We start from the raw sequence: 16,508 nt of genomic DNA on the forward strand, positions 1-16,508 counted from the left end.
TAGGGTAGAAATATTTGTATCAGACAAAACATATTCAAAACAAAGTCTGTAACAAGAGTGAAAGATGAACATTTCATAATGATGAAGAGATCAATTCAACAAGAGGATATAACACTTGTAAATATTTATGCCCCCAACATAGAAGCACCTAAATACATAAAGCAAATATTAGCAGACATAAAATGAGAAATTGACAGTAATAAAACAACAGAAGACTTTAATATCCACTTACAGCAATGTATAGATTATCTAGACAGAAAATTAACAAGAAAACAGTGGCGTTAAATGACATATTAGATTAGATGGACTTAATAGATGTATACAGAACATCCCATCTGGAAACAGCAGAATACGCATTCTTTTTGAGTGCACATGTAACATTCTCCAAGATAGATCATGTGTATTAAGCCACAAAACAAGTTTCAATAAATTTAATAAGATTATAATCATATCAAGCATCTTTTTAATAACAAAGGTATGAAGCTAGAAACCAAGTACAAAAAGAAAACTGGGAAAAAACACAAACACAGAGACTAAACAACATGGTACTAAACAATCAATGGTTTAACGAAGAAATCAAAGGTGAAATTTTAAAATTCCTAGAGACAAATGAAAATGGAAACATAACCTACCAAAATCTATGAGAGAAAACAAAAGCAGTTTTAAGAGGGAAGTTTATAGTGATACAGGCCTACCTCAAGAAACCAGAAAAATCTCAGATAAACAATGCAATTATACACCTAATGGAACTAGAAAAACAAAAAGAAACACAGCTCAACGTTAGCAGAAAGAGGGAAATAATAAAGATCAGAGTGAAAATAAATGACATAGAGATTTTAAAAAATAGATAACATCATGAAACTAAAAGCTGGTTCCTTGAAAAGTAAACAAAATTGATAATCCTTTAGTCAGACTCATCAAGAAAAAAGAGAAAAGGCCCAAATAAATAAAATCATTAATGAAAGAGGAGAAATTACAACTGACTCCACAGAAATACAAAGGATCATAAAAACTACTATGAACAATTATATACCAACAAATTGGAAAACCTAGAATAGATGGATAAATTCCTAGAAATGTAGAATCTTCCAAAACTGAATCACAAAGAAATAGAACATCTAAAAAGTCCAATTGCCAGTAAAAAATTGAATTAGTAATCAAAAACTGTCAACAAACAGAAGTTCAGCACCAGAAAACTTCATAGGTGAATTCTACCAAATATTTAAAGAAGAGTTAATAACTAGCATTCTCCAACTATTCCAAGAAATTGAAGAGGAAGGAAAACTTCCAGATTCATTGTATGAGGCCAGCATTACCCTAATACCACAACCAGACAAAGACACTGCAAAAAAAAGAGAAAATTACAGGCAAATACCCTTGATGAACATAGATGCAAAAATCGTCAACATGTTAGCAAACCAAATTCAACACTGCATTAAAAGAATCATATACCATGATCAAGCGAGATCTACTCTAGGGATGTAAGGATGTTTTAACATCCACAAACCATTACATTAACAAAATGAAGAATAAAAATCATATGATTATCTCATTGGGTACAGAAAAAGCATTTGACGAAATTAAACACACATTTATGATAAAAATGCTCAACAAAGTGGATACAGAGAGAACATACCTCAACATAATAAAGGCCATAAATGAGAAGCCTACATCTAACATCATACTCAATGGTGAAAGCTGAAAACTTTTTCTCTAAGATCACAAGCAAGACAAGGATGCCCACTCTTCCACTTTTATTCAACATTGGTTTGGAAGTCCTAGCCATAGCAATTAAACAAGAAAAAGAAATAAGTCATCCAAACTGTAAAAGAAGAGTAAAACATGATACTACATAAAGAAAAACCTAAAGATTCCACCAAAAAACATATTAGAACAAATAAATGAATTCAGTAAGTTTGCAGGATACAAAATTAGCACACAGAGACTTCCCTGGAGGTCCAGAGGTTAAGACTTCACTTTCCAATGCAGGGGCTGCGGGTTCAATCCCTGGTTGAGGAGCTAAGATCCCACATGCCTCATGGCCAAAAAAACCAAAACATAAAACAGACGCAATATTGTAACAAATTCAATAAAGACATAAAAAATGGTCCAGGTCAAAAAAAAATCTAAAAAACAAAACAAAACAAAAAACCAAAATCAGCATACAGAAATCTGTTGCCTTTCTATACACTTATCAGGAACTATCAGAAAGAGAAATTAAGAAAAAAGTCCCATTTACAATTACAACAAAAAGAATAAAATTCCTAGAAATAAATTTAACCAAGGAGGCAGAAGATCTGTACTCTGAAAACTATAAGATGTTGATGAAAGAAATTAAAGATGACAGAAATAAATGAAAAGATATATCATGTTCTTGGACTGGAAGCATTAATATTGTTACAATGCCCGTATTATCCAAAGCAATATACATATTCAATGCAATTCCTATCAAAATACCAATAGCATTTTTCACAGAACTGGAACAAACAATTTTAAAATTTGTTTGAAACAAAAAAAGTACCATGCATAGCCAACACAATATTGAGTAAGAAGAACAAAACTGGAGGCATCATGCTCCCTGACTTCAAACTATACCACAATGCTCTACCAATCAAAACAGTATGGGGCTTCCCTGGTGGCGCAGTGGTTGAGAGTCTGCCTGCTGATGCAGGGGACGCGGGTTCGTGCCCCGGTCCAGGAAGATCCCACATGCCATGGAGCGGCTAGGCCCATGAGCTATGGCCGCTGAGCCTGTGCGTCCGGAGCCTGTGCTCCACAACAGGAGAGGCCACAACAGTGAGAGGCCCACGTACCGCAAAACAAAATAAAAAAACAGTATGGTACTGACATGAAAACAGACACACAAGTCAATGGAATGGAATTGAGAACCCAGAAATAAACCAACCCACATATGGTCAGTTTATTTACAACAAGGAAGCCAAGAACATACAGTCTCTTCGATAAATAATGTTGGGATAACTGGATAACCAAATGCAAAAGAATGACCCAGACCACTCTCTTACACCAAATATAAAATTAAACTCAAAATGGATTAAAGACTTGACTGTAACACCTGAAACCATAAAACTCCTAAAAGAAATCACAGACAGCTCTTTGCCATCATTCTTAGCAATATGTTTTTGGATCTGTCTCCTCAGGCGAGGGCATGAAAAGCATAACAAACAAGTGGGACTACATCAAATAAAAAAGATTTTTCACAGCAACAACACAAAAAGACAACCTACTAAATGGGAGAAGATAATTGCAAGTTATATATTCGATAAGGGGTTAATATCCAGTATATATAAAGAACTCAGACAACTTAATATTTAAAAATCCAATTATAAAAGGGCAGAGGATCTAAATAGACGTTTTTCCAAAGGAGACATACAGATGGCTAACAGACACATGAAAAAAAATGCTCAACATCACTTATCATCAAGGAAATGCAAATCAAAACCACGAGATATAAGTCCACACATGTAAGAATGGCTACTATCAAAAAGGCAACAAATAACAGTATAGGTAAGAATGTGAAGGAAAAGGAATACTTGTTCACTTTGGGTGGGAATATAGATTGGTGCAGCCACTGTGGAAAATAGTATGGAAGTTCTTCAAAAAATTAAAAACAGAACTACCGTTGGATCCAACAATTCCACTTCTGGGTATTTTCCTGAGGAAAATGAAGATGCTAATTCAAAAAGATATATGCACCCCTATGTTCATTGCAGCATTATTTATAACACCCAATATACAGAAGCAATCAAAACGAACAGATGAACAGATAAAGAAGATGTATATATTGGGTTGGCCAAAAAGTTCGTTTGGGTTTTCCATAGCATCTTACGGAAAAACCCAGACAAACTTTTTGGCCAACCCAATATATCATGGAATATTGCTCAGCCATAAAAAAGAATGAAATTTTGCCAAGTGCAACAACATGACCTAGAGGATGTTACACTAAGTGACATGTCAGACAGAGAAAAGATAAACACCATATGATTTCACTTATATATGAAATATAAAAGACAAAATAAACAAACAAAACAGACCAGAAACAGATTCATAGATACAGAGGAGGAGTACAGGGAGTTGGGCAAAATAGGTGAAGGGGATTAAGAGGCACAAACTTCCAGTTCCAAAATAAATAAGTCACGGGGATGTACTACACAGAACAGGGAATATAGTCAATAATATCATAATAACTTTAAATGGTGACAGAGGGTAAACAGATTATGGTGATCATCTGAGAGTGTATATAAATGTCTAATCACTATATTGTACCCCTGAAACTAATATAACATTGTATGTCAAATACACTTCAATTAAAAAAATATCAGCCACCAGAGTACTGAAGAATGGAAGGATGAGACTGACAAAAAGTCAATTTTGAATGATGGTAGTAAAGTACAATAATATGAAACCAATATGAAAATACGTAGCAAGGTTATAAAAATAGGTTCGTATTTTGTGACTATAGCTTTCTTTTATGATTAGAAAAAAAGCAATACACATTTTACCAACAAAAAATGCTCAGCATTCACAGATGGGTTATACAACCTGTAGCAATATCCCTACTAACAGTATTTTTGAAAGTCAATCACACTGTCCTTTAAATGCAAATAATTAAAATATCAACTTAGAAACCCAAAAGAGTTTGATATAAAGGAGAAACGGTTGCTATTTCATTTTTCTTGGTCCATATTGCTTTATCTAAGCAAACTGCAAAGTGTCCTAAAAGCCATATGGGAGATGTACTTCCTCACAGCTGCAAAGGAAACATTTGCAGAACAGAAAACACCAGATATCACAATATATTCTTAGAGTAGAATGGAAAGCACATGAAATATTTAAAACATGGAGTTGAGATTTCATATTAAAATATTTTAATTGCCGGTAGTGAGCCATTCCTTTTTATTTCAGGGCTCAGTTAGAGTAGCAACAACCGAGCGGGGAGGCGAGGAGGGAAGGAATAAAGGAGCAAAGAACAACAGTCACTCGAAGTGAAAACAATCCCTACCAAACCACAGAAAAATTAAGTTTTTCTTTTTTTTGAATGGAATTGTGTTTTGTTTCTTACATAAGTTTTAGTGCTGTAAAATGTGGCACGTTTTATTCTATCCATCCCCTCAGAAAAGGCGAACAGAAACCAGTCCTCATGGTTTCGAGAGAGCAAACTTCCCCTCTCTCATGTTTCAACGACACAGTCTCCACTTGGGCCGGGGAGCGTATCATATATCATAAATCACTCTCTGATAGATATTTGGCAGGCACTCAGCACCCCAGGCTATGCAACCACGTACAGTATGGAAAATTTTTAAGGTGGAATCTTGATTCTGTAACTTAAAGACTTAATAGCACCTCAAAACATTTTACTACTTCCTGGTACACAAACACACAAAGCCAAGAAAGCGGAATTCTCCATATGGTTTTCGGCTTTATAGGATATATACACAATAAGCCATGCAACTGTAAACCTGGAGGCGTTCTCTTGCTGTTGTTAATTCAACCTCAGTGAAAATGAAAAAAAAAGAAAACCAAAAACGTAGAGAGTTTGATCCCAGCCTAGATCCTGAAAGAATCAAGTCACTAGGCACTTCTAGAATCTGCTTTTTAACTCTCCAATCCCCCACAGGTAACCATTCCACACCTTCTTAGAAACTGGGGGAGCAGCAGGACTAAGGGGCTGGGGACAGATTTTATGGTAAGATAATAACATGCTGTCAAAGGTACTGTCAGAGATTTCAACAGCAAGGCTTAACAGTTGATGAGAGTCATAGAAACCCCAGTAGAGTCTGTCTCCTGATTCCGGGCCCAAATCTGACATTTCGAGGGCCTCTGTGCATGCCCTCCCACCTTCTCAGATGTTGCAAACCTTTTCAGACTTACATATTCTTCCTCAGGAGCCTCCTTCAACAAATCAAGCAGTTTTTGAAATTGCAAACTGCCTTTAACCCCTACATCACATCACGTCGGCAGGCACTGGGGCCCGTTGGAAGACTTCTCTCCCAGCAAAGCCCTTGTTGTGAAGCCATGAGAGCCCTTCTGTGCAAGAAGGGGTTAACTCCGCAGTATTTGGATGTGCCTGAATGTTCTCAGCGTTCTGGGGCTGAGTATTTCTTAGAAGGACTAAATGGAAAGGGGGGAAATGCAGGCTGGGCAGTAGGGCATTGAGTTCTCTGTGGAAAGAAACTCAATGAACACTTTTTCAAGTTTAAAATAAACGTGAAAAAGGAAGCGTTTAAAATAAATACTTCTTTTTTGCTGTTGTTCACAAATTAGCCGTAGTTTGGACAGGCTAAATAGAAAACTTTCAGTGCAGTTGATTGAGACTTTTCCTGTCCAGTCCCAATCAATTTGAGAAGAAAATTGAAGTGCAATTCAGACAGAATGGTGGGGTGTGAGGGATGTTAAGTGGTTATACTGGTTATACGTGTATGCCTATTTACTTATACTATTACTGATAAGTAACTCACAAAATAACTTAAACTCTAAGTAATTTATATCATTTCCACCCAGCCTGTTTTTACCAATTTATTCTTGAGATGCTGACACTTCCCATCAATGAACGTCTTAGCCTTGGTACTGAGGCTCACTGCTCCTCTCCCAGTCACTTAAGAACCCACCTATATTTGACCATCAAGTTCAAGACTGACCTCCTAACCACTTCTAGAAGAAAAAAATATATACATGGTTGTTTTTCAGGAAGCACTGAGCAATGGCCCTGCCCAAGTCGGACACATGCAAGAGCCCTTCGGTCCTCTCCAATTCCCCACCTCTTAAATCAGTGGTTCTCAGCCTGGGTTGCAAATCAGAATCCCCTGGGAAGCTTTTAAAACTTTCCAAGGCCCAGGCTACATCCCAGACTCATTATATCAGAGTCTTTGTGGGTGAAACTGAGGTATCATTATTTTTTAAAAGCCCTCAGGCGCTTCCACGCAACCAGAGTGAAAACCAGCATCCTGGTTGTTGTCCCTGTGTCCATCTTGCTCTCCTCCAATCAATAATTCCTCTGAAGTTAGCAGTGAGGTTTCTAAAGTAACATAGGCAGTCACGTTTTCTCCCTATTTACCTGTCGTAAGGGTTCCTTAAGGCCTTCAGGAAAGCATCTTAATACCTTAGCGTGACAGTCAGTCTTCTGGCCTCCATTTCCTTCTCTGGCTGTACCTCCCGCTCATCCCTGCCTCCACACTCAGCAGCCCGGCCCGGCAGGACTACTGGAACCCCACATACACACACACTAGCCATGGAACAGGCTACTCTTTCAGGCTGGAAAATTCTCTCTCCCCCTGCCCAGCACATTCTTATGTCTATCTTCTCATTCACCTTTGGATTCAAGTCTGGTGTTTCTCCTTGGGAAGTCCATCCCCCACAATAGCCCCAGGCTGGGGAGCTGTTCACCACCACTAGCGTGCCCCCCAAACCCTAGATGTATCTGGAGTACAGGCAGAGAAGATGCCCATCACCACCAGTATTCCCCCCATATCCTGGAGCTCCCTCTAGTACAAGTGGAAAGACTGTGCCCATCTATTTGTTTTCTCTCCCACTAGATCATGAACAGTTGGAAACAAAGATCTTGCTGCCATGTGCCCTTGGAGCCCAGTTCAGCACCTGGCCCGTGGTGGAGGCACTGAATGAACAAGGGCTAACAAGTGTTCCATGCCAGTTCTACCCAGGAAACTTCACTTTCAAATGCAACATTATGCTGTTCCTGGTGGAGAATACCTCCCAGATTATTTGAATCCTCTCCATGAAACCCAGCATTTTCCTGTGGTACATACAAATGGTCACCATTCTATACGTTCAATGAGATGCAGCTGAGAGGTACCTGTGAGGGGGCAGCAGTTAGATTTGGTGTCAAAGGTCAAAGTGCCTTCAGGCTACATTCTCAGAAGGGAAAGACCTCTGCCGCATATGTCAAGAATCAAAATATTTTTGTGGCTTCCAAGACTTCGACCCACCTCCCAGTTGATTAATTCTCATTGAGAAAGAGAAAGAAAATGCCACGGGAAATAATTCAGCATGGGAAGAGATTTAGACCATCAACTCATGCTCTGCAATTGTGATAGCCTGGGGTTCGGTGCCAGTGGGATGAGAGTAAAGGGAAAGAATGGCCTATCATTGCTTCTGGAAGCCCTGTTGGCCACAGCCATGCTGCCTGCCCCATGAGCTGAGGAGGAATGGTTAGTCAATAAAATGGAATGTCCCACGGTGACCTACTGAAAGCATAAAGCTAAGCTAGTGGGAGATTGCTTTGCATGCCAGGAAGAGAGGGAGAGGAAGAGATGGAAAGAAAGAAGGAAAAACATAAAGGACACTAGGAGAAAAAGGGAAGAGATTTTAAAGATGAAGAGAAGAAAAGCGTGAGAAGAGGGCCAACAGGTATAGAATCTCCTGCAACCATCTAGAAAATGAATATTCTATTCTCATTTTACAGACGAGGAAAATGCAACAGAAAGGAGTTAACTGAGTCAAAGTTATGGATCTACTAAGTAACAGAAGTAAAAAGAGGAAAGAAAAGGAGTGAGATTCTGAAGAGCAAATATGTGGGGGAAAAGGAACGTGTGAGAGGCAGGAAGAGAAAGACAGGCAGGCAGAATAGGCCAAGAATGTAATTTAAAAGCAAATACAGCAGTGCTGATGTGTCCCAGACATGCAGCGTGAAGCCCATGCCTCCCTGGGACCATACCAGTCTCTCCCTTCTCTGAGTGTATAGACCTTTCTTGGGCCTGAGCCCACGTGCTCATCTGCTGCCTGGCCAGGTTGTAGTCTTACTCCGTGGAATTTCAGAAACAGCTTCAGGGAACAAAGTCGGCTTCAAGTGTTTCTGGCTAACCCTTCAGTAGACTGTGGAGAGCATGGAAGAATACAGAACATGCTCCAGGCCTAAGAACCTGTGCTTCTGCTTGTGCCCTGGACCTCAACCTAGAGAAAGGGTGGCCAGGCCAACTTCTCCAGGTCCATTTACTGTGACAAGAGGCCCTTCTAACTCCGACACCCGCACCCCAAACACATCCTACTAGGCTAACTGCCGCATTCTGGTTCTCTGGAAATTGCAGGCCAACTGAAATGAGCTTTGTCCTTATTGTCCCTTTGCATTAATTTTGGTGTACGTTTGTCAGTTTTGAATGCTAATCTGAGTTTCTGAGTTGAAGGAACCCTCTTTCTGTCCTTTTTTTCTTACATGTTGACACATAAGGGTCACTGCTTCAGAGAGGAGTCTGGCCAGCTGGGTGGGAACAATAATTTCAGGATGGAGGTAAGCAGCCCCCGAATTGCTCACATTCCTTTTTTCGGTTATCAACCATCATTTTTTAACAGGTTCACATAACATGCCAGCCTGAATGCACAGAGCTCCAAAACTACAGCTCTTTGCTATGGGAATGTTACTAAAACAACAAAAAAGTTGTAACCAAGTACCCAGTTATATCAGGCATTGTGAGGCTAATAATATGAACTCTAACAACAATAACACATTTTATAGAGCACTCAACATTTCACAGATAGCTTTCACACGTATTATTTCATTTCATTGTCATTAGCAATCCTAAGTGGTAGGTGGGGCAAATATTTTGCCCTGTGCCTGGGTAAACAACCTTATTTTTGTTACAGCTTGTTTAAAGTAGTGAAATATTAGAAACAGTGTAAATGTCCAATCGTAGGAGCATGACTATATAAACTGTAATGACTCACACAACAGAATATTGTGTAGCCAATGTTAAGCAGGTCTGTATTTACTGATGTGGAAAAATGTTTATAATGGTAAATGAAAAATGCAGGTTACAAATATCCATACATATAAAAAGAACACTTTTTTGGGTATATTTATGGGCAAATTTGCACAAAATTTCTGGCAGATTATATTACAAATACTTTTCCTCTGGGTGGTGGATTTAGGGTGAATTAACTTATTTTTTTCATTTTTTATTTCTTAGTATTTTCTACTTTGTCACTACTATTTATTGCTTCTGTGATTTAAAAAAGAAAGGATGAGGCACACAATTATTTTTAAGTAATTAAGTATTTATAGCTTCTCACTCCTGATTGTCACTGCTTTGAGATAAGGCAGTCTAAACTGAATGATCTGAAGGACTCGATTTGGGTCAGCGGTATTTCAGTCTCTGTCTTAAATATACATTTAAAAATATATATTAGATATCATAAGAGGAAAAATAAACAGTTCCTGCCAAACATAAAACTTAGTCAAAAGTTTGAGTTTTTAATTGTAGTTATTTGCAGTGAGTCTGTTTTTTGTGACATAATTGATGGAGTAGGTGCCAAGGTCATAGTGTGCTATTTGCAGAGATATACTAGCTAGTGAAGCAATGAAAGCAACAAACTTTAAGAAGTATTTACATATAAAGCATAAAAAAGTTTAAAACCAAGCAAACATCTTTAAATATAGTGGCTAAAAACGTAATCATAATCACTACAGAAATAAAATCTGTCTCTAAAATTAGAGTTAGTTTAGGAAAAGTAATGGGTAAGGTCTATTTAACTTTCAAAGGACAGATAATTCCTAAATGTTTCAAGAGCATAGAAGAAGATGGAAAGCTTCCCAGCTCAATACAAATAACTAGTATAAATCTTATATTAAATGTGTAAGGACATTTATGGGAATGTATAGAGAACGACTTGGAAGAATATACCTCAACTAGAGGTCAATCTCATTTAGGTACATAGAGGAAAACATTTTAAAGTATAAGAAAATTTAATCCATCATTGTATGAAAACAATCAAAATGAAATAGGATTTTCTCAGAAAAGCAGGGATAGTTCAACATCAGGAAATCCATTGTATTTTCACAAAATCGATAGATTAAAGGGAAAAAAAATTTAATTACCTAAGGAAACGGATAAAATATTTAACTTAGAAAAAGATATTTTTCCGAAGTCTCAAGAGGAAAAGATACATAATTAAAACTGCACTATAATGCAAGATTGCACAATTAATGAAGTAGAATAGAGAGTTCTGATAGATCCATGTCTATTTCCATATATCAGTGAAAATTAATATACAAAATGCTATATTCCACAACAATGGAAAAAACTAAATCATTAAAGAAAATCATGCTGAACTGATTTGGTATTTACTGGCCATTTATTTAGGGAAAAATTAATGTATACTCCTAATTCCTATTACACCCCAAAATAAATTCCAGATGAACAAAAGAAAAAAAAAACGACATAACAATAAAAGCATTAGAAAAGCACATGGGAAAACATTTTATAGACATCATAAAGAACAAAAATAGTGAAAAATTAAAACTTTGTAATGGCAAATAATACCTTTAACAAATTAAAATATTATAACAGATTGTTAAAATATTTGTAGCATATATAAAGGACAAGGGATGAAGATCCAGAAAATACAGAAACATGTTACAAATCAATGAGACAAATAAACCAATAGAAAATGGATGAAGGATATAAACAGACAATTCACAGAAGAAATGAAAGATTATATACAAAGTATATGTAAAAATATGCTCCACCTCACTATTAACCAATGGGTTATTTTCTCATCCATCAGAGAGATGGATCCAAAATTTAAATATTGATAATATGCAGTGTTGATGAGGGTGTGGGGGAAAAGGCATTTCATGCTTTGTTGATGGGAGTGCAATTTGGAAAACCTAAACTCTGCCTTTGGAAGGTACTTTGGCAATATTGACCAAATTATCTGTAAGAATATTTGCTTGATTGGTTGCATACTTAGAAATCTTTCCTACACAAATACTCTCACTTAATTATGCAGAACCTAAAGCAATTTAACTGTAAATTAGTTGAAGTATCTTTAATAATATTAATGGCATTTCTATTCTATGGAATAATATGCAGCAATTAAAAAGAATAAAGTAAGTTTTCATTTACTGCTCTTTAATGATCTGTAAGACATGTTGCTATGTTTTTTTAAAAAGCAAGTTGCAGAGCACAAAGAGCAATATAATTTGGGAGGAAGCCCCAAATATTCATGGAGAAAAATGAAGAAAGAAGTGCTCCAGACTCTTAAAGATGGCAATAATGGAGGTGGAAGAGTAAAGGAAACTTCAGCCACTGTCTTGACCCTGTCACATATCTCATTGGCAGAATCAAGATACTGAAACACAGTAACTGATTAACAAAAATCATTATTTCATTCTTGCCTCTAGTTCCCTGTTATTCACTCAAATCACATTTTTAGACTTCTTTAGAGTTTACTTATAAAAGACTTTAATAACACTTCATGTCTATAAAATGCTTTACAGTTTACATAGTACTTTCTTATTCATTATTGTCCTTGGACAGGAAAACAGAGCAAGTATTATTACCTTCATTTTCCATGTGAGGCAGAATAAAATAAATTGTCTAAAATTACAGAGCTAGGAGAGTATTGAATCTGTGCCTTCCTATCCCACTTCCATTGCCTATCATAGGACCTCAGAGACAAGCTCACCGAATGAAAATATTGTCGTTAATAGACTTTTATATACGAGTCAATCTGAGACCAGCTGAAGGAACAGTTATTGAAGAACACAATGTCTCCATTGAGCATTTCTACATGTAACATTGACCCAAAGTATGAACATAGCAGTAGTGTGCACTCCAGTTTTACATAAGAGCCCAAGAATTTAAGTGACTTTTCCGAACACATGGTTAATTAATAGCAGAGTCAAATCTAGAACCTACCTCCTCTGAGCCCAATCCACTGATCCCTCCACCACCCTACCTTCATTTTCTACCATATTCCTGCCATACCGTTCATCTTTATTTTTAGTATTTGAGGCATCGCAGATGCAGAATATATGATCAGAGATGACTGCTGTACAAATTAAGATTTCCTGACCCTTTTTCCCAACTGCATTCATACTGCATTCAAAATATGAGAGATTGTGATAAACCTTAGCCCCATGGTATAGATACAGAGCCAATTAGAAGGAGCCTAGGACTGAAAAAGTCTAGAAGAAAATTGATTCCAGCAGGTTTATTTTCAGACGAAGGAATGAGTGGAAGCCTAAGGAGGTAAAGTGACTTTTTCCATGTTCGTTCAGGAAGTGTCATAGACAGTTCCAAATGCTGTCCTCCTCCCATTTCCCTGCCCTGTCTCATAGATTAGAAGATTTCACCAAGCATAGGAAATTCCAGAAAGAGCAAAGAGATGAGAGGGTGTTCTCTTGAAAATTAGGAGGAAAGGAGAATCCAACTTTGAAAACCTATGTTAAAAGAATTAAAAAGCAGAACTAATGAGATGAAATTGGTGCTTTTATATGTAGTCTCACAATTTTTATTTTATCGTTAGAGTTGAGTCTATTTATTTATTTATTTATTTATGTGGTACGCGGGCCTTTCACTGTTGTGGCCTCTCCCGTTGCGGAGCACAGGCTCCGGACGTGCAGGCTCAGCGGCCACTGCTCACGGGCCTAGCCGCTCCGCGGCATGTGGGATCTTCCCGGACCGGGGCACGAACCCGTGTCCCCTGCATCAGCAGACGGACTCTCAACCACTGCACCACCAGGGAAGCCCCCATTTATTTACTTATTTATTTTGAATCTGTCGCCTAACTTTTCACTTTCTTTTTTCTACGCATTCTATATTTCTTTTTCACTCCTTCTTGCCTTCTTTTGGATTAAATATTTTACTATTCCATTTCACTCTTTATTAGCTTTTTGGTTATGTATTATTCTTTTTAAAGCAATTTTCTTACAGATTACATTATGGACCTTAGATGTATCACAACCTAGAATAAACTAGTATTTATATTCCATGCCAAGCAATGGGTGTCTAGACACTTTAATTACGTTTACCCTCCTCACTCTTTTTTGTTATTTTCATGTATTTTTATTCTTCTCATACTTAAAATCCCAAAGACATTTTTATTTATTTCATACAATTAACATATTTCTTTAAAATTTTACTCAACTGTTTACTCTTTCTGTTGCTCTTCTTTACTTTCTGTATTTCACTTTTCCCTATGGGAATATATGTCTTCTCTCTGAAAGTATTTCTCTCAGTATGGGACTACCAGCAAGAGTTTTGGAAAGTTTTTCTTTGGAGATTTCTTTATTTTACCTTCTCTGAAAGAAAATTTCTTTCTTCTTCTGAAAAAAATTTTTGCTAGATGTAGAATTCTAGGTAGAGAGATTTTTTTCTTCCAGCAATTTAAAGATGTACTATCTTTTGGCTTCCACCTTTGCTGTTAAAATGTAACACTTATTGTTGTTGTTTCTATGCAGATAATGTATTTTTTTATTGGCTGCTTTCAAGATTTTTCCCGTCTTTGGTTTTCATCAATTTCACAAGATTGTATCTAAATGCATTTTTCTTTCCATTTATCCTGCTTGAGGTATAATATGCTTCTTGAATCTAAGGTTTGCTATCTTTCATCAGTTTTGGAAAATTCTCAGACATTATCTCTTCAGATGTCTTATACATCTCTGTATCAGTCATTGTTTTTTTCCCTAGTGCTTAAGTTTGGATACATTTTAATAAAGAGGAGCTGTGTCCAATCTGCTGTTAAACCTATCTTCTGAGTTTTTCATTTGTTACTGAGGTTTCACTTCAGGAACTTCTATTTGATTTCTTTTACAGATTTCACTGTTGAAATTATCCATACTGTGTTCTATTTTTTTGAATATATTAGTCATAGTTATTTTAAACTCTGCTAACTCGAATATTAGGATCATCTGTGGGTCCATTTTTGTTGGTTGTTTTTACTCTTAGCTTCATTTGGTCTTGTTTCATGGCATATCTGTTTATTTTTGTTCAAATGTCAAACATTGAATATCAAAAATTGTAGAGGACCTGGAGGCATCCTTAACTTCTGTCAAGAAGGTAGAATAGGACATATCACCTTTGTCTGATCAAAAGAGTTAGCTATTTCAAGACTGGATTTCAGTCTTTTCAGTCTTTTGGTCTTGGCTTATTTTCAGTTTGACCTTACTGCTAAAGGAATGAAACTTTGTTGTCCCAACTGAAAGCCCCGGGTATTCACCAGTGACCTCTCTCCCTTGGCAGAACCTGAACTGAAATTTTTGTCTCTGCATCACCTTGAGACTAGTGAAAGCTCCAATTGATTCCTTGGTACTTCTGTTTCTGAAACGTCAATTCCTGACTATCTTAATAGCCTTGAATTTCAAATTTTGTCTTCCAGACTCTGAGAGAGAACTGAAACCTCTGATCAATATCTCTGACTCCTAAGAGATGTTCTGTGTTTGGTTTCTTTGCCTCTCAGCCTTATAAGTCAAGGAAGAAAATTTGCCTAAAATACCAGCCCTGTCTCAATGTGTTTCCCTTCTATACAGGACCTTGGACCCTCAAATCCTGGCTGCTTTGGTAGTTTTTTGATGTCTTAAAACAGATTTACTTTAAATTTCATATAGTTTCTCTAGTTGTTCTCACTTGAAAGTTTGATCTGCTTTGAGATACTTAATTATTATTGGAAGCAGAACTCCTATAGAAGAAACTGATGTGAGAGAAATGATATATTAATTTTTGTGCAAACCCCAAATACAAATTTGGTTAATTTTTAAATTAAAAAATACATTTTCATGATGTCATGCATATAATTACCTGAAACACACACACAAATAAGTCCATGTATTACTAACTAATGAAGTCCAAATAGGGTCTGCAGATTGGACTGATATCAATCTCCTAGTTTTCACATTGTACTATAGTTATACAAGATGTCAAATTTGGGGAAGGCAGGGTGAAGGGTCATTCATCTAAGATACAAAGTTAGTAAAGCAGAAAAGTTAGAATTTTTCATTAAATTCTCTTTTGCTTTGATAACAGAGTAATATTGCTTTTTTGTTATAAAATTAGAGTGATGTAAAGATGCATAACATAGGAAGTTAGACTCAGTCAAATACTATCATAAAGAGGAAACCACTGTTAACAATGTGATGCATCTTTATTGGACTTTATGTGAGTAGCCATTGTGGTTTATTGGATAATTTTAAAGTAACAGTTCCTAATTCTTTTTCTTATGACTTTTTAATGATGGCTTCCCCCCCCCGCCCCATTTCTTTGTAATAGAGTCAGGATGTATTTTAAATTCTCAGGGACATAACTCTGTTTTATACATTTTCTTTCTGACATTTTTGAATCCTCAAGTACTCAAATTATTTCTTATTCATTTAGTTAACTTTCATCAATCATTTATTCTTAAGACAGTTTTCAATTACTATGTGCAGTGACTTGATGCTATCACTTGTATTGTTCATCTAACACAATTAAATGCATATCACATGTTACATTTTTATGCTCCCTATTCTTGTGTGTATTTATACCTTCTCTTTTGTTATGTCCATTATAAACCTGCTAGACAGTCTCTGGGAAACTCACGAGAAAAGTTTGTTTCTCCCTGGACATTTCTCAACAACTTCCAGTGAATATACACTTATTTTAAAATTTAAAAAATACATTTTCCAAAACTTATCAAAAGAAACTTCATCTTTGAGAATTGTCCAGTTTTGGCCAAAATGCACCCTTTGTCACATTATAGGATAAACTTTTAAACAATTCACC

This window comes from Aethalodelphis obliquidens, unplaced genomic scaffold (assembly GCF_003676395.1).
Source record: "Aethalodelphis obliquidens isolate GAN/ISIS:26980383/991018 unplaced genomic scaffold, ASM367639v1 scaffold7, whole genome shotgun sequence".
Classification (NCBI taxonomy): domain Eukaryota; kingdom Metazoa; phylum Chordata; class Mammalia; order Artiodactyla; family Delphinidae; genus Aethalodelphis; species Aethalodelphis obliquidens.